Source organism: Catharus ustulatus, chromosome 2 (assembly GCF_009819885.2).
Source record: "Catharus ustulatus isolate bCatUst1 chromosome 2, bCatUst1.pri.v2, whole genome shotgun sequence".
NCBI classification, from domain to species: Eukaryota; Metazoa; Chordata; class Aves; order Passeriformes; family Turdidae; genus Catharus; species Catharus ustulatus.
In genome coordinates this window covers 104,122,461-104,142,107 of record NC_046222.1, presented here as the reverse complement: position 1 = coordinate 104,142,107, position 19,647 = coordinate 104,122,461, and the positions used below count along the sequence as shown (strand labels likewise).

General features: G+C 38.3%; 1 protein-coding gene across 1 annotated transcript in view; it reads right to left on the bottom strand.

Annotated features, from left to right (window-relative positions):
- TBL1X (transducin beta like 1 X-linked) overlaps positions 1–19,647 on the bottom strand; it is a 196,804-nt gene that overhangs the window by 136,917 nt on the left and 40,240 nt on the right. The window contains exon 2 of the mRNA XM_033051951.1: positions 5,787–5,859. The gene's annotated coding sequence lies outside the window, so the exon portion shown is untranslated. The remainder of the gene's footprint in view (positions 1–5,786; positions 5,860–19,647) is intronic.

Below are 19,647 nucleotides of genomic sequence, written 5' to 3'. Positions count from 1 at the left end.
GCAGTCAATCTAGAGAGTAGAATTTTAATAAAGAAAAGCATCAGGAACCATGCTAACAGAAAAAAAAATATTCTCTACAGATTAAGGAGAACCTGGATTTCTGAATCTCCTGATTAAATGAAGGTGGGTCTCTCAAAAGCGAAAAGGTGAAGAACTGACATTTGAGTAAAGAAAGATAATTATTTCACAATGTGAAAAATGGTAAAGTGGGCAAAGAGATATTGAGGTAATTGTTTCCAAATATCTAAAGGAAGAATGTGCATAGAAAAAGGATAACATTTCCTAACAGCTATGAAAACTCAAGGAGTACATGGAAAGTGGGGAGTTTTTTGGTGGTTTGTTTTTGTTGGTGTTTTTTACATAAAAATATTGAGGGACTAGAAGGAAAGGCTTTTTGCAGGGGAACAACTGTTGGCCTGTAAAAAAATGCCAGAGGGAATACTGCAAAGATACTGCTGGACTAACTAACAGAAAATGAACTGATGGGAACAGTCCAGTATCAAAAGGAGGAATGCCTTGGATAATGTAAAAAACCATTTCCCAGTCTGCTTATCTGTACACTAGGCATACAACTAAGATATATTACCTGAAAATTTGTGCTCCCTTTTTAAAACAACAGTAATGTACTTTATTACTGATTTTAACAGGCTTTAATAGGAGGAAGCATACATTCAATTATTTTATTACATGCTTTGAATATAAATGGTGAGCATCTGCCCTCTAGTTTACTCCTTCCATCCTCATGCTCTCTTAAGAGCAGCACAGGCACATTTTAGAATTCAGAGCAGCCCTCCCCAGCCCAGCCGCTTTCTTGGCTGGTTTGCTGGGATCTATATATCCAATCTAATTATTTTGATTCCCATTTCCAACCCTATCAGTGGTGCAGTGGTGCAAGAAATCAAAATGCCAGTCTCCTGAATGTGTTAGAACCTAAAAGCTAACAGCTACTCATTTGCAGAAGCATCACTGCATGGCCCAAAGCCCCTGTCACCAGGCAATTTATGTTCAATGTTCTGGATGTGACTCGAGAGGGGTTTCCCAGTGTACCAATACAGAGCATTTCATATAACATTTCAGATATGCTACAGGTTGTTGCATCATCTGATTTTGCCACAGCATAACTGACTAACAAAAAAAAAAAAACAACCCAGCAACACTTTGTTCACATTTTGTCTCTTTTTAAGGACTTGAATCCTTCTTTGTTATTTTTCCCTTTGTTTTCTTAAAAGGCAAAAAATAGGATCATACAGGCTTATCTTCCCCTAAGTGATCAGAAGAGAGACTCAGCAATAATCCTGCCAAAACACCTACTACCCTCTCAAATCAGGGGGATCATATGCTGCTCAGTAGCTGAATTTCCCTGTGGATCTTTGCTTATAAGTTGTCCCCTCTTGAATTACAGTCTTACTTAGCTTACTAATGCTCAGCACCACCAAAAATATTCCCATTCATTCCTCCGGTTTTTACAAACATGATAACATGATTTGTGTTTAAATATAAGCGTCACCGTTTTACTTTTTATTATGAATATCATATGTTTGGCAAGCTGTCTGACCTTCCTCATGATGATGAATGCTGCAGCAAACAATTTGCTGTATCTTTAAAGAAATGGCCAATTCAATTACATTATGCCAGAAGCTTTCAAATCCCTCTCTGCCAAATGTCTTTGCTATATCCTGCCACAGACAGCCCATTTGTATTCCAGCACAGTAGGACACTTGTTTTGTTGAAGCACACAGTTCTAGTTAGGTACTATCAACAGAGCAGTATTTCAGTTCTCCAGCTCTGTGCTCCTTCCACCCCCTCTACCCTCGGTTATCAGGATTTTCAATTTTACTGACCAAACGCATATGCATTACTAATTACATGCATGAAATGCAGTAGTTATCGACTGCTACAACAAAATACATTAGTGACCAATTACAGGAGTTCTTGGCAGCAATGGTTATCACTCTAGTGGATTTAATCATTGCACTTAAAGTGAAGCTTGAGATTCCCTTTGAGATTACACCACTAATTGCTTCTGTTTTGCCAGTTACTGCATGAGCTGTTTGCAAAAAGGATCACTAAAGATGCTTTCTAAATATGGGAAAGCAGCAAGCAGATGAAGCCTCCTGTAATGAGTGTCCCCCCCCCACCCAGTAAAACCACAGTGTCAATTTATTCATACCACAATGCTCCTCTTCGATTCATGTTCCCCCCATCACCTCCTCTTTCCCTCTCATTTCTTGTTATTTGGGCAGACAGCAGCAATACAGCTGCACTGCTATTCATGTGAATCATGCCACACACTATCATTTATTTATATAGATACTGAGAATATTACACTGCAAAAAAAGAAAAGCTTCCCCCTCTCTTCTGTGTTTGCAGAGAGGATACTAATTATTGTTATGATTATGATAGAATGTTTAAACGGTCTTGGACCTTAAAAGAAAAAGGGAAAAAAAAAAAAACAACCTAGGCCAAGTACATGATTTATTACACATATAATACCATCCTAATAGGCTTCCACTCTCCAGGAATTCCTAAAAACAAACACTCCTCCTTCCAAGGAATTTGTAATATAACATATTGTTCTTTAAAAGCCCACATCTACTTCCAGGTCATCAGTAGTGATGAATTATCTGGTTTACAGCCTCATAAAGTGAAAGTGTCTATATATTTTAATGCTGAGGCCAACCACAGGACTTTGGTACCTTTCAAATGTAGTGATATACAACTTTCCAAACACCAAAGAAAGGCTTCAGATGAAACAAAGAGATATAATTGTCATCAACATTTTCGGTCTGATCAAAATAAGCGTCCTTTCGAAGACAAAAACAATGGGGAAGGATTACAACTACAGTTTTGTAACCTGAGAACAAGCTATTTAAATCAATAAAGTTGCTTAAATAAATTTGTTTGGCTCCTTTTCATTAAAATTTTCAGCTACTAAAGCTTTCCATTATGAAACACCACTTTGTGAACAACAAAGAAACACTCTCAAAAACATAAAAAATCCCCAACAATCCTCAACAAAAATTTTCTCATGAGATTAGAAAACCTCCTATATTTGTCTCAACAAACATCAACATTTTTAGGATTTCAATAGATGCTAGGTTGATAAAACTTTAATTAGAAACTTAATTGATCTCTGTGAGAGAGATACTGTAGAGAAAGTGTTCTAAATCCCCAGAGACTTCTACACTTTAAACAGCAGAGCATATGACATCTTAAAAAGCTGTCAGAAACCCTACACTGTGATTTACAAAAATAATAGCAATCTCTGTGAAATTATCTGATTAAAAAAAGAAGTTGAAAAGCTTGATCCACAGTATCAACAGGCTACAGCAATAGTACCAAATATGGCACGGACTAATACCTACCAATCCCTGGAAAAGAGCAAAACACAGAACAATGAGGGTTACATCACAGATACATTTATCCCTCTTCACACTCAGATGTAGAGTGCACAAAACCTGTTGATCTTTCCAGAACAGCAGGCACAAGAACTGCTACACACAGGATGCTCTCAAAACCAAGGCCAGTTCATTTTCATGCTTAACAGAGAAAATTTTGCCCCAAGGCACTTAGTTTCAGGTCTGAATGAGAAAATCTGTAGGTGATGTGGGAACTACAGTGACTGGCAAATAATAAACTCGGTAAAACACCCAGAGATCAATCCTATATTCATGAAGGAACACACTACACAATTCAATTGGATTATCCCCATTTCTTAATTCACTAGTTCTTGACTTCTACCTTATTAGACAACAATTAAGGACAATTTTCAAGTACAAAGTAGCACAACATTGACATGGTATCTTTGTCACTATACCAACAGGTTCTCCAGTCCAGCAGAATGACTGCCTCTCTTTTGCATGGGCAAGCTCCTGTCTCATGTACACAAGCACAAAACCTAAACTACAATTCCAAGAAGATTGCAATTTCATCTGAAATTTCTAGCGCTGCTTTTCAAATGAGGAAACGGGAACAAATCAGGAGAACAAAATATTCCCAAAATGAACTGCTGAGCTAATGTAGCACCCAAAATACAAAACGTTGGGAAATAGCTGCTTTTCATCACTGTCAAAAGCAATAGACTAAAATATGCAGAGTAGGACTGATAACACAGGAAATAAATGAAAACATTTGCTTCATGTTGGCATAGAAGTTGAAAGAAACAAGGCAAAAACCTCTCTCAAAGGTCCCTGCTGGATTTAAAACAGAGCTGTTGAGCCAACTGTGATTTCAAAACATGCCACTATCATTTAAGAACACTGAACTTCTTTTCTTTAATAAACCTTGCACCTGTTTGCGAGTCCAGAGACCTAATTCCTAAAACCATACACAGCAAGACAAGGAACCAGAATTTCAATGAGAACTGCTAGTGCACAGGAAAGCAACCAGTTACTTATAATACTGTCTCAGGCAATATTTGTAATTCAGTACCTAACTTACAAATCAAAGAATAATAATGCTAAATGCTACCATGATGCATTTCTTAATGAATTAAAAGTCTCATGTGTGTATAGCTCACAAAACCTGGAAGATTTTTAGGTTACATATTTAATTCTCTTTAATATTGAAAAGAATGAGAGACATTTTTGTCTACTCCTTTACTGCATGGACAAAACCAGTAAATACTCTAGCAAAATGAAGCACATTTTTTAATACAGTAATGTGATGGATATCAATTTATAAGTTAATGCATTAAGTACAAGAATATGAATATACCACGGCACATATTTGGAATGAAGAGCACTGGTAACAAGTTTAGACCAGATTAAATTGAGAGACTCAGCTGGTAAGTATTGTTTTCAAAATTTAATGTAGATACCAGTAAGGATATTCAGCTTAGTAAAGCTTTCTAAAACCAAAGATAATTCTTTTGCATGAGAAATGCCAGCAGGAAGAAAGGCTCCAGCTCTAGCAATTGTTTCAGAAAACTCAATTAACTTGCCCATTTTTAAAAAAATGTTACCAGTAGGGAGAAGTTTCTATAAAAAATTTATCTGCTCATTAATATTACAGAAATTTCACATATTAATATATTGACTAAATAAATGTGTTAAATAATAAGTAACACATCAACATACCTTTTTGACATGCAAAATAATTTTTTGCAACTAGAAAAATGCTTGGGGTGGATAAATGGAAAATACTCTTCCTGTCTTTCAAAAAACTGTGTAGGACTGTGGGCCTCCAGATGCCAAAGAATGTCTACCACATGCCCCATCCAAGCTGATGAAGAAAAGCTGTCCCTGTCCTGTTTTAGTGAAAGAAAACCCCAACCAAGACAATAGTTTTTGTCTCAAAAAAACCCCTCATGAAATGAACATTCATCCTTTCCAAGACAACCTTCCATGAGGTCATCTTCTCAGCCTTCACCCTCTGATGACTTCATATCTGACCTGGCCTGACCTCCAGTTCTGCTGAGTCTCAGTGCCTTACTGTCATTACAAACCAGCAAGATCAAACTAAGCTTTAAGAAACTCAGACATTAGTCTGAAGGCAAATAACTGAAAAGGTAAAACATCAAAATTCCAAGAAATCCTGTTTATAAGGCTATGTTTCATTCTATGGAGACTTCAAGGGTAGCAATACAGAGAAAACCTACTGCAAAGCACTGGAGGCTCTATACCACATTCCCTCCCTTGCAGGTAGCCCTACTACTTCTGGTCTTTGTCAATTCAAAAGCCAAAGTATTGTCTAAAGTTACAACTGCAATTAGGCATGGAGATGTTGAAAAATATTTCACAGTTTTAACATTTTTTAAAGCTGACTTCCACTAAGTATTCACTTACTCAGGTGCAAGAATAGTCAAGGTCCCCAGTTTCCCCCAGATTTTATCTTCTGGCCAGTTTTATCCTTAGGTACCTGTGCACAATTAAAAAAAAAAAAAAAAAAATTAATTTACATTACTCCTCATAATTTCATCTCATGATTATATCAACTTTTATGGCTCCAGTTTAAAAATTCGTATCTCCAGCATTTCTCACAGGATTATTCCCCATCAATATAATATGGTTGTCCAGAAGCAAACTCAAAGCTGTTTTCCCCATGTTAAAAACCTGGATTTTATTTGACCAGTGTGATTATATATATAATGTATGTATGCATATATGACCCTAAATGAGTTTTCTGAAAGAAAACTCATATAAATTCAACCTAATAGATGGTGGGATTGCATGACTGAGGTATATTTCATCATTTGTTTTTAGGAGTACAAACAGAGAGCACACAGTTAAGCCTTTTTTAGCCACATATTTAAGCTACCTTAAAGCTGTTAACATGTGACAAGCAAATCCTACATATTCAATTACTGCTTTAAAAATTGAAAAAAGGTTTGTGTACAGGTGCACTGTCACTCAGTTAAGGAGCTCAAAAAATAGAGTTATTCTTTCTCCTGGCACTAGTATGAATTAAAGAAACATTTTCAAAATGTGCCATTCAACCATATGGAATCAATTTTTGCAGACATATGGAGCTCCAATTAAATAAGTGTGGCTTTGCTGACACAAAAGTCCACCTGCACATATTCAAATTTTCCAGAATTAGACCATCTAATTTAGAGCAGCCCATTTAACAGTAACAGAGTAGAAAAGCAATGTATTTGATATGACACAACCTCTGTAACCAGTCTCCTTAAATAGCAATTGCAGCCTTACTTTTGACCATGGTCAGGATATAATCAGATAAGATTGAATTAGTTCTCCTAAAATACAGCTCCAATTACATCAGATCAAAAGAAAACAATTTTTCGTCTTCTCCATCATGCAAGTAAATAAGTAATTGGAAAATTAGGTGAGGTACAATTTTTCAAAGAAGATTTTACCAGAAGTCAACAGAAATTTAAAACCTGACTGTTACCATACTTCCTAGATTCTTCTAGGGTTTTTGCACGTATTTTCCCAGAATAAATGTATGGGCAGCATGCCATTTAAAGAAACAGAAGTCAACAAGCTGTATACAAACATCAACATCCTATTATAAGATAGGCATCCAATGACATGGAAACTAACAAATTTTAAGGCAAGCTCTTCAGGAGCTCAGTTAACATATTTTAGACAATCGCCACCTTCCCAGCTTTGCAGGATCTGTTCTTTGTAGCTCTTTATTCAAGGTAGCTTTCTGAGCTTGGCTTTTTAAAAACAGTAGCCACTAAAAAGAAGTTCCATCCTGCGCAATACAGATATTCAGCCTTCCTCAAAACTTGGCCACTTCTCATCCAAGCCTTATTACTGCCAATCCTGTGGACATGTGCTGCTGCCCCCATCCACTCTTGTCTTTAGGCTCAGTTTCCTGTTTGGGACCCCAGTCCTGCCTCTTTTCAGTGACCACTTTCATCTCAAGAACTTCATTTTATGATACATTGCTCCCACCCCACAACCAGAGTCTCACTAGCTTCCAGCTCTCCTACACCACCATTCCTTTTAATCTCTCAGCTCTCTGTGCCCTTCACAGATCTGTTCATTTCTCCGTATCGCTTTTCACCTTCCAATGTTTTTCCCACTTCCTTACTCCCCCACTCACTTCCTGTGCTTCTCTCTTGCCCTGGTAGTTTCCAAATTTCTTCTCAACAACTAACTCCATGTGTTTTCTTGGTTCCTACACAGTCCTAGTGATTAGCATGCCATAGCCGTGGCTGCTACGCTTTGTGCAGAACTCATTTCTAATGATGGGTGTTAAAGAGATCTGTACAAGGGCTAATGAGCAGGAACACTTAATTTCAGGATCCCAGAAGAACTGGGGCAGAAGAAAAGCCAAACCAGCAGCACAGAAATAGAATTTTAGGCATTTAAATACCTCACCACAGACACCTATATATTTAGATGTCGAGGCAGTTGTATGAAGGCTATGTAGGTACTTATGTCTTGCTGTTAGATTAACACCATCCACTCTTTTAAATTTAAAAACAAAACCCTTCTACAATGAATAAAGCTACTTAGAGTCTAAGTCTCAATCTAAACTCAATCTACATCTCCATTAACAGTAAGTTACTTATATCTTTTAAACCCATTTTTTTCCAAAGAGAAAACAGCCCTTGAATCAGTCAAATATATTAAGTACTGTGGCAGGGGGAAAAATAGGTTTTAATCAAAACCAGGTTTTTCTTGGCACTATTTACCAAGGGTAAGTGTTCTTATCTTTATTCTACAGAAGAAAGTAGATTGTAGTGTACCTCCATCTATTCTTGCCACAAAGTACGAGCTAACCAAAGACATCTTCCTATTCTGTCTCAAATCTCCCTGCCTCTAATGTGTGGGTGAGTTAACAGTGCTTCGGCTGAATTTAAAATGATTTTATAAAATCATAGAATACCAGGTTGAAAGTGACCCCTTGAATCGTCTGATCCAGCCCTCCATGGCAAAAGCATAACCTAGATAAGATGGCCCAGCACCCTGTCCAGACAAATCTTAGAAGTGTCCAATGCTTGAGGAATCCACAGCTTCCCTGGGATCTTATTCCAATGGCTGATTGTTCCCATTGTGAAAATTTTTTCTCTTCTGTTCAATCAGCATCTCACCAAGAGTAACTTTTAACCATTACCCCTCGTCTTTTCCACGGGACTCCTTGTACAAAGGGAGTCTCCACCATCTCTGTAGCCACTAAGGCTTCTTTGCACAAGACTTGACAAACTCCATTCTCTCAGCCTTTGCTCACAGGGCAGGTTCCCAGTCCTTTGATCCTCTTTGTGGCCCTTTTCTGGACCCTCTCCACATATCCACGCGTTTTTGCACACTGGGGACCAAAAGTGAACACAGCACTCCAGGTGTGGCCTGGCAAGCACTGAGTAGAGTGAGACACGACTTTTAACTTATGTCTGCTGGTGATTCCCTTGCTGATGCAGCCCAGCATCCCACTGGCTTTCCTGGCACAGCAGCACACTGTTCTCTCATATGGAACTTGCTGTCCACCTCAACACCCATGTCCCTTTCCATGGAGCTGCTTTCCAGGTGGGTAGATACCAGCCTGTGTTGCACTCCTGGATTTTGGACAGATCCCTCCAATGCTACTGCTGTATTACTGCTACTGTGGCCATTTAATAAGAGCATACTTTACTTAATGAGTACAGATGAATCATTCAGTGCTAGAAATTTTCTGCTAAAGAGAAATTTCTATTATGTCTTGATTTTTTCCAATAACGAATTGAAAAAGAAAAAAATATGTCCCTGATTTAACTGAAAAAAATCCCATAGAACAGTTACTTTATATTTAAATAGCAAATTATCAAAAATATTTAGGTACACTACAACAACACAACCTTCCAACAACCTTTTTGTGTGTCCAACATATAAAAATTAAGTATAAATGCAGTATCATTAATGAACACAGTATTTACAAATAAATCACTCATTCCTCTGTTGAGCCACACTGAGTTAAGTACACTTCAATGCTGAAAGTGGTATCTAATTATCTTTATTTGATCCAAAATGCAACAGGGAAATAAAAATGTTCAAAATACTCAGATCTGGCAGATAAGCACTCAACATTGAAAGGTATGTGTTAGGATAATGTAAGATGGTATTTATTCTTACTTCTTCTGAAGAGGTCTCAAACAGTCACATGAATACATTTAATTCATACAACTGCTTGTTCTTCCACTTCTTATATTTCGTGCTGGTGTTGAGGGCAGGAAGAGATTTAGTTATCCTGACTCCCATCCCCAGTATTGCCTGACCCAGGAAATTCACCACTGTCACTTCCCATGGAGAAAGGAGGACAGTCAATATGGATCATGCTCTGGGAACTGGGCTTCAAAACCTAACTAATGCAATGACTACAACTCATACAGAAACCAATTATCACTTGTGATCTGAGGCATTACTCCAAAGCTGGCACTCTGAATATCCTATTAATCAGTATATTCAAATGGCTTTGCTAGTTAGGATAACAGGAAATTAGTAACACAGCTATTAGTAGTAGATTGATTCTGAATTAAATAAAGAACAAAAAATCCAACACATACATACATGAAACCCCTCAAAATAATAAAAATAAATAAATATAAATTTTTTAAAAATCACTATCACTGGTAAACTGATCAAAAAGCCACAGAACAACGTATTTGCCTCCTTTTATTTTAGGAAATCTTTCTACTGGTTTTTTTCCCTTCCTCACAAGTTCCTGGCATCCCTTGTACCATGATGTTTATATTCTAGTTTCCATCACCAGCAATATGAAAAATACACTTAGTTCACCCACACTTATGTCCTTGACAGAAAGGTCAAGAGAATAATTTACAAATTAAGGTCCATAATTTCCCCCCTGCAAAAGACAAGTATGAAGACAAGAATCATCCCTTTCCCCATCTTGTCACAAACAAAAGTGCCTGTGCCTCCCCAAGCCTGCAAGAAGCAGGAAAACAATGATTCTTACCATCTAATGGTTTCCTGACATGGAAAATTTACCAGTGTAATAGTGACAGAATCATGCAATGAACTAATTTAAATCTTCCATGAAAGGAGTGGGGAGGGTTTGGTAATAAAAAGGTTTCTTGCTTAATTATCTCACTCAAAAGAATCCCAGCTAACCTCAGAACATCTCTCTCTAGAACAAGCAGATTTTAGCATCATCACTACAGCTGTTAGTCTGGCTGGTGCTAGTTGACTTGGTCACACCGGTAAATCCCAGAACATTCCAGCAAACAAGTGATCTAGGATTATACTTTGTACAGCCTAAAGCCAATATAGTTAACATTTCTTTGATCCTTGAGTTTCACACTTCAGAGAGCTGAGGGAGAGAGGAGGTGTTGAGACTTTCAGGAACCACTAATTACAGGAATTCATCGTGAAGGGATTGCTAGAAAGTAATAGAGATGTTTAAATATAAACAGTGCCGTTGCTGTCATACAATTGTCCTTGAAAGGTTTCAGCACATTCTTCCACCCAGACTGATGATCTGTAAGGTGTTGAACAGGAAAGAATTTTACCACAGTATAAGCCCTTTCAAATAAAACATAATCCCTAGTACATTTTTTATGTTTAATCTCAAAGCAAATTATAAGTCAGATCCATTTTAGCAGTTTAATGTAAATATTATGGCCAGAATTTTTGAAAAGTTTGCTATTACATTTAGTCAGCCAAGTAGAAGTAGAGTCTTCTGAACTCAGTTCATTTTTGAAAGAGAATTCATCTTGAATGGGAGCTACTGCTTTTTTATGGTAAAAAATAAAAGCAACATTCAACTGGCCTCAATTATAACATTAATGATCTACTCAAAGTTACTTGTCTCCTTCTGAAATATGTGTAAAATCACATGGCAAGTTACTAGTATAAGCAGGAACAATATCCTACTTTACTAGTTCTCTTCCTTGAGAGTGCACCACTGCCTACAAGGTAGGTTACAAATAACCAGGCTTACATTATAGCCATTCACTAAGATATTTTTTTAAATGACAACAGTCACATAAAGCATAGAGCCTTTTCACAGCCAACTGAATGTTTGCTAGTGGCCTGAACCTGTCAACTCCAGGAAGTTACATCCTACTTTTATTATCTGGCCCTACAATTAGACATTGAAAAGAAACTTTCTCTTTAAATCCTGTCTGGAATAAAATCTAGAAAGCTGTAGCCCATCCTTTATCAGCCACTTTTTCACTTACTAATTTAAGAACAACACTTCTTCCTGTTGCACACTTACCAGGAAGCAGCTACGCCATGAATATGTGGTAAACGCTATGGCTCAGACTGCACAGCTTTCTGAAAATAACAAGACAACCTAATGGAAGCACTTCTTTTTACCATTCTTTGCTTCCAGCCCACATTCTGGTTACTTAATTCAATACCAAATTTAGAGCTTTTGAAAGAATTTCACATCTTATTTTACTTCTATAGTTCCCCTCCTGAATCTGAGGTCATTGATGATAATGCTGATTTCCCTGCAAGTCAGCTTTCTCACAGAAATGCCAAAAATGCAAAGGCAGAGTGATAACTGAACTGCAAGACATCACTTACTGAGAACAGTTGTTCTGGGCTACAGGAGGTGACAAATGACTGAGAAACCTCTCTGAACCAAACAGCACAGTCTGAGTAGCAGAAAGAATGCTACACCTGCTCTGGATCACCAACCCAGCATTTCACTGTGCCTCAGCACAGCTCAGAGACGCGGGATGCTCCTTTCGGGATGAACGTGCAGCTGCAGGCAGCCACACGACGAATGCTCAGTTCTGCAGATTCCATTGTGTATCTGCTCCACGTGTCCTAAACCCCACAAAATACCCTATAAAAGGGTATAAAAGGCTTCTCAATACCCTATAAAAGGCAAAACAGCTATAGGAAAGGCTACAATTCTACTACAGCTTTACAACTTGCTATTTTCGATGTCTTTGCAATAGTTGCATGTTTTTAGTAATTGCTAAGCAGCAACTGCTCCTAAATGATCATAATAAATGGACTGTGTTTAACTTAACAAAAAAGGAATAAAAATATATACCGTATGTTCACTTTCCTGAGGGGACTGATTCATTCCTGACCCCAGATCTAGTAATTGGTTCAATGATGAATGTTAGGAGGTGGGGACTAGAACAGGGAACAAGTAAAATACTTTGTTACTAAAGGGTTTGGAAGAAGAGCAGAAAAAACATGCTTTTCTTATCCACTAGCAACAACTGGAGAGACTGAAGAATGTTGTTAGTGCCAAATGAATATAATCAAAACAATCAGCTTCAGTCTCCTTTTAGACCCCTTGGAGACCTCAGCATTTCAAATCCAAAGACTCATCTCATAAGTTAACTTTCTACTGTCATTCCAGAATAAACCTGTTGTGCAGTTTATTAAACTGTCTTTGCACCTTCTCCAATTTAAGTTCATCTCCCTGTTCACTGCAAAGGAGGATCACTGGACACAATACTCCAAATGAGGTCTCATGAAGGTTCTACAAAATGCTACTAGCATTCCTCTCTTTCTCCCCAAAAATATGGTGTCTAATGCATTGCAGAAGATTCTTTCACAGCAGCATTATACTGGTGGCTTAGAGTCATCGTAGTGGCATTATCACAGCACTTTACCTAATTCAGACTGCTACAACCATTGTATCATCTACACAATCTCCTATGATGTTAACAGATGTCCTTCTCATTTTAGATATTTGCATATTGAGATAAGTGTGACCTGTCTCAGTCGAGGCACTGAGGGTTTGCAGAGCTGAATTAGCAACTGAGACTTTCAGATTCTTTATCCAAAATACACACCCCTGAACTCCTGCAGCAAGCAGATGAATTATACAGTGCGCAGTAACAAGCACTTCTGATATTCCACACCAAATGCCTGTGCTTGCACTCAAAAATCATTTCTAAATGGATGATTCTACATGGACAGTTGTCTACCATGTAGTTACATCAGCCTGCTGAGGAGCCACACAGAAGATACCCAGAATGGCCACCCACTTTGTCTCTGTGTCCTCAGCCAGCACTGAAAGTGCCTTTTTGTGGCAATTCCATCCAGGCAAGTCACTAGGTGCTAGGCCACCTCCCCTCACACATACTTGCTCTTAGCTGCCACAGCAAAAGCTGCTCAGTGATAACTACTTCCACTGAAGCTCACATCAACACTGATATATTCTCTTGAAAAATGTTTACAGGATTCTGAGTTTATAATTTGAACACTCTTTTTGTTCAAAAATTTAGATCATACTGGAAGTGTCAGTCTCCTGGTTTCACAAGAAAAAGGCACAGAAAATCTAAAAATGCAGAAGCACAAATTCAAAGAATCACAATGGACAAAGGGACTGACTGGCATCAAACAGCTTGGTAATTCCTACACAAGTCAGTACCTTGCAGCTACTCATATCATAGTGTTACTTTCACTATTATAATCAAATACTCCCAAAAAAAACCTGTATTTGTGGAAAGTCTGCCCAAAACATGAACATTACTAGAACTAGACAAAACAAGAACTACTTTTCCTTAATGCTCAGGATCTCTTATTTGCCAAGAAATGCCATGAATGTTTTGCAGTCGCATTCCAAAAAATACTTTTTCTACCAAGCAACTAGCAGAGCCAGAACTGTCCTGTGAGCTAAGGGCATGGGAGATTTTTCTCTATAAATAAAGCAAGCATTCTAGTCAAGCAGAACACCACCTTCTCAGAAAATAAATATCCTAGCTACACTCAAACTTGGTTTCTCTTTTTCACTCATTATCACATATATACCTTAACCATTTCCTGTTTAGATCCAACTTCACAGATTAACCCACTACTGGTACTGGAAAAAGCTCACAAACAGCTAAGGCAGACAGGATAACTTCTGCTAATAGCCCATGGTGTAGAATTCACTGTTAATAAAATAAAATACTGCAGCTGTGCACTACTTCAGAAAAAATTATAGACAACTCACTACATTGCTTCCATAGATGAAATATGTACCTTCTAGATATTTATGTTTTCAGAGCACTTTCATGCATCTCTGAAGGAAGGTATGGACCACAAACAACTGAATTGGGATGTCCCTGCATGTTACTGCTGGCCAGCTGAGCTTAGCTACAGGAAGGGGTAGATATCCTTCACAGTTACCTCCCTGCTCAGCAGTAAGGGGAAAACCTGTCCATAATGGCTTAAGTTTTATTTTACAATAGAAGGGATGAAAAGCCATACTACAACCGGTTCTCCCAAGGCTGATCATGACAAAACTGCAGCACCACTCAGCATCTTATTAAACTGCATTAGTGTCATTTGTCCCAGCTTGCAAAGATGGTTTTCTATTCTCTCTGCTCATTAGCAGGATCTCAATGTATCAGTTTGGCCCTTTGGTCTTTGATGATGGAAAAGGTCATGCTTCCCTGAAACTGCAGATAAGTATCAGGCACAGTTCTGGTGAGGTTCCATGTCTGTGACACCTGGGATATAAAATACACATACTTTTGACTGAGTGCATGCTTGACTTATACTGACAAAATGTAAGGAATCTGAAAATCAAGACAACTGTTTCCTGGTGTTTGCAGTTGGGATCTATATACATTGTATTTATACCTCAAATTTTCAGTATCCATACAACAGAAATGTACTTTTTTACTTCTAATATGAAATCTTCATGCAGAAAATTAGCAGCATATCCAGAAGAATTCAAAATTTACTTCTATTTGAACACAAATGCATGTGCCTCTTATGAAGTCCCACCAGTAAAATCCACTCTTATTCTTAGTTGGAAAATACATTTGTCAAGATACATTTGAAAACAAGACATACAGTTTGCATGTATACAAACAGATACTGAAATATTTGTACGTATATGTACAAAAAAGAAGCATTGCAGTTTGCAAGTAAATGTGAGCAGGCAGTGTTTCAAACTGATAATGTGATACGGTGTTATCAGGAAGGACAAGAATCACAGTGATTTACAGTAAATTCCACTTACTGGACTGGGCTAATATACAGTTATGAGACTAAAATAAGGAAGTTTGCCTTGCTGACTTATGGTGCTTGATCTTTCAATTAATGTCTCAAGAATACTGAATTATCTATATCTGAACAGTGTTTTTGATGTTAGCATGAAAGAAAGAGGTTTTTCAGTCTCAAGAATACTGAATTATCTCTATCTAAGCAGTGTTTTTGATGTTGGCATGAAAGAAAGAGGTTTTTCAAACCACAACACACTTGGACAAATTCTCATCAATACTTCCATTTCTAGTCACTATGTCCTACTCATTCCTTCTTACTAACCTTGCAACTTTACTTTTTAATCTTTCTATTCAAATTATAAAAAAAAAAAAAGCATAAGCCCAACATGGAGCCTTATGCCTACATTAGCAAGCCTAACGCCCTTCAAATCCAGGGAATCTAAAGCTCCTAAACATGTGTTTATCTACAGCACACTCCTTTCTAACTCTGAAGAGTATCTTGTGATTAATGCATTTTGTAAATACAGTGCGGGTATACATGTATGATATGAAAGTATAGATCTGACACAGCATAGGGTCTCAGCATATGCAGATGTCAGGTGGGATTATAACCAGCAAACCAGAAACACCACAGTGTAGTTAATGGCCATAAAAAGGAAGAAGGAAACTACATGAGGAGCACTCATAAATTTTATGAGTAGTATTTTACCAGGTTTGCTAAGGGCATGACTTCAGTAATGCTTCTGGCTTGAGTTTCCTAACTTTTATAAATTTACAGTAAACATAAATTTATTCAGAAGATCAAAAGCAAAACACACAGGACCAAAATTACTTCCTTCAGATTACTCTCTTGAATTTTGCATCAAAGCAGCAGCATAGCAGCTGATTAAAATCTCCAAATACTACTCATTCCACAAAGACCCAGTGAAGTTCTCCACACAAAGTAACATACTGGTCACTCGGACACTGAGCAGTGGACAATCAACTAGATCTCCCATCCTTTTTAGGACATTCAGGACATGCTAGTAGAATTATTCAGTATTACCAAGTAAATTAATCACAGAATAGGTAAGGTTTGAAGGGACCACTGGTAGGGACACCTGACCCAAGAGGATTGTGTCCAAATGGTTCTCCCATGAAGGGAGTATCTCCCATGAAGGAGGCTCCATAACCTCTCTGTGCAACCTGTTTCAGCGTGTCGTCACCCACACAGCAAAGTTCTTCCTCACATTCATGGAGAGCTTCCTGTGCCTCACTTTCTGCCCTTTGTCTCTTGTCCTATTGCTTGGCACCACTGAGCAGAGTCTGACTCCATCCTCTGGACACCCTCCCTGCAGATACTGACAGACATTGAGATCCCCTCTCAGTTGTTTCTCCTGGAGGCCAAACAGGTACAACTCTCTCAGCCTTTCCTCATAAGAGGCTCCAGTCCCTCAGTCATCCTTCTTGTCCTCCACTGGACCAGCTCCAGGAGCTCTGCATCTCTCTCTGTCCTGAGGAGCCCAGAACTGGACACAGTTCTCCAGATGTGGCCGCACAGGGCTGAGCAGAGGGACAGGATCACCTCCCTGCTGTCAATGCTCTCCCAATGCCCCCATGATCCCACTGGCCTTCATGGCCCCCAGGACACACTGCTGGCTCATGGACAGCTTGATGTCCACCAGCACCCCCAAGTCCTTCTGCACAGAGCTGCTTTCCAGGTCAGCCCCCACCCTGTACTGGTGCAGGGGTTGTTCTTCCCCAGGTGCAGGACCCTGCCTTGGCTGAATTTCAGGCAATTCTTCCCTGCCCATCTCTCCACCCTGTTCAGGCTTTTCTGAAGGGCTGCAAAGCACTCTGGGCTGTTGGCCACTCCTCTCAGCTTTGTGCTCTCACTGAACCTGCTGAGGAGGCTCCTGCCCTTCATCCAAGTCACTGATGAACAAGTTAAACATCACTGAACCTTGTGGGACACTGCTAATTACAGAGAGGCACCACTGGTTCCAGGCTGTCACAGACGACAATTGGCAAGGCTGCCACATCCAGAGTTCGAAACCAAACCATGCTGAACCTCTACACCAAGGAGACTCAGTCTCTTAAGAACTCATTACAGCTGAGTATAAGGAAACACACTCCAAGTACAGGGGATTCGCCACAGAACAGAGTACCCCACATGGAGCACATGAAGCTGGTTGTTGAGATACAGCTTTGTTGAAAGATCTGTAGAAATATTTGCATTACTTAGAATCTGAGTATCTCCTAATATGAATTGGTTGGACCTAAATACCTGATATCATTACTGAGCCAAATGGTTGAGTATTAAACTAGGCTAATGTCATTAAAAGCAAAAAGTATCAGTGTGGAAGAAAAAAACATTATTGTAATACAATTTTATATTATACCTGCAGGATGAAGAAATTTATTTATTTTTTTAGAAAAGGTAGTATCACAGGAATTTCAATCTATGTATATTTTACTTAATAGACTCCTATGGTGCATATCAGACTAAACTGCCTCGTCAAAGCCTCTGAAAATTGGTCTAGATACAAGAGGAGGTTTATTCTGCATAGTAAGACCTCTGAGAACGGCTTTTAAGAGAAACACCTTGGAGAATTCTTATTTTCTCTTATAAGACACATGGGAGTGCTTTCAGTGAAGTAATTCTTTATAGAAAGATAAAAAAGATTTTAAAGCTAATTGTCAGATACCTTCACACTTCTAAGAGCCAACAATTCCACTCAAGGATTTCTTATTACATGCAGTGAACCACTGTTCATCAACAGCAATCTCCACGTCAGCAGAAGTCCTTATCTGTGAAAATTTCTTGAGTGTTTTGGTGTTTGCAGGATTAGATTTTTGGTTTGCAGCTACCTGACATATAAGTCAAACGTTAATTAAAAAAAAAAAAAAAAAAAGGAAAAAAAAAGGCCAGAAAAGATTATGCTATCTACTTAGAGCAACAGGAAAAGGATACAAGATACTAATACTTACAGACCTCTATGCCTTCCTGATGATCAAGCATGCTAAATAAAGTTTATGTCCCGATTATTCTAAATATCACTATAATAATAAAAAAACCCCCCATGCTACATGAAAGAGCTTGACTCCATGCAATAACAGTAAAACATTTTTTACAGGTATTAAGTTCACGGAAAAAGTTGGTAAATAACTCAAGATACCCTCAGGGAGCATTAAAAAGGAGAGCCTTCCAATTTCCCTGAAAAACCACCTGTACCAGTGATCAGCAGTCAGACAAAGTTCTGATCAATTCCACCCAATCCAGTACTAAGTCAAGGTTAGTCCACTGCAGTAGTAAAAGAGAGTAAGAAAATGAGTCAATATATTGTTTTGGGGTACATCCTGTTGAGAGAGGGAAAGGCAAATGTAAGAGAGCAGAAAGACTCCACTCCCAATTACAGCAGGATACCCATGCATTTCAACATACCTAGAACACTGGAATTTCTCAAGGAAAACTTACTGAAGTAAAAGCAATCACCAATGGTATGATGGTTTTCCCATTTAAATTACTTCTTTCAAAATGTTTGGTATTTTAGAGCACTATTTTTAATACCTTTTTTCCCAGTTTTGGATGCTTATCTTTAAGTTCCCTCCTTTCAAAGACAAAAGAATTAAGTAAAGTGCTTAGAAAAAGCTAAGACAGAAATTAAAATCAAGGGTCTAAGTAGTCTATCCTGTTAAGTTCCAGGAAATTAAATATTCTTTTCTACCTTCAGCCATTTTGTTCTTTGCAGCAAGTCCTTCTGCATGTTGCCAAAACAGCCTTTAAGAAAATACTTGCAATCTAACAGTCATGTTGGCCATGTGCAGCTTGAAGAAAAGAAGAAGTTAGTTGACTTCTGTGCAAAACAGAAGTCAAGACTAACTATGTCTGCAAAGGTCAAACAGAAGATAGAAAAGTATAACCAGTTTTGAAATAATAAGGCGATCTTCTTCACCTCAAAGAAGGTGACTGTATCATGGTTGAGATTTTACTGGGCAAATAGAAATGGAGAATTTCCCACGATTTCTTATGTTCAGCTTTCCACACATTTTTGTCAGTACTGCATAAAGTATTTGTCTGTTAAACAGTACTGCATAAAGTATTTGTCTGTTAAATTCATCTCCACAGCTGTTGCATAACTTCACTGCCTTCAGGTCTCACTGTGGGCACCAGTTAAGATGAACTCTCTTGCAATGAGTCACAGTTTATCCTCTAACCTACTCTGATAGCAGGTGGTTGAGCCCTGCAAAACACTGAATGAACTGGCATTCATTACCTAGCAGTTCTTCAGAACAGAAGTACAGCCCAGCAAAGTATCTGGAAAGAAAATGTAGATTCAGCCACAATG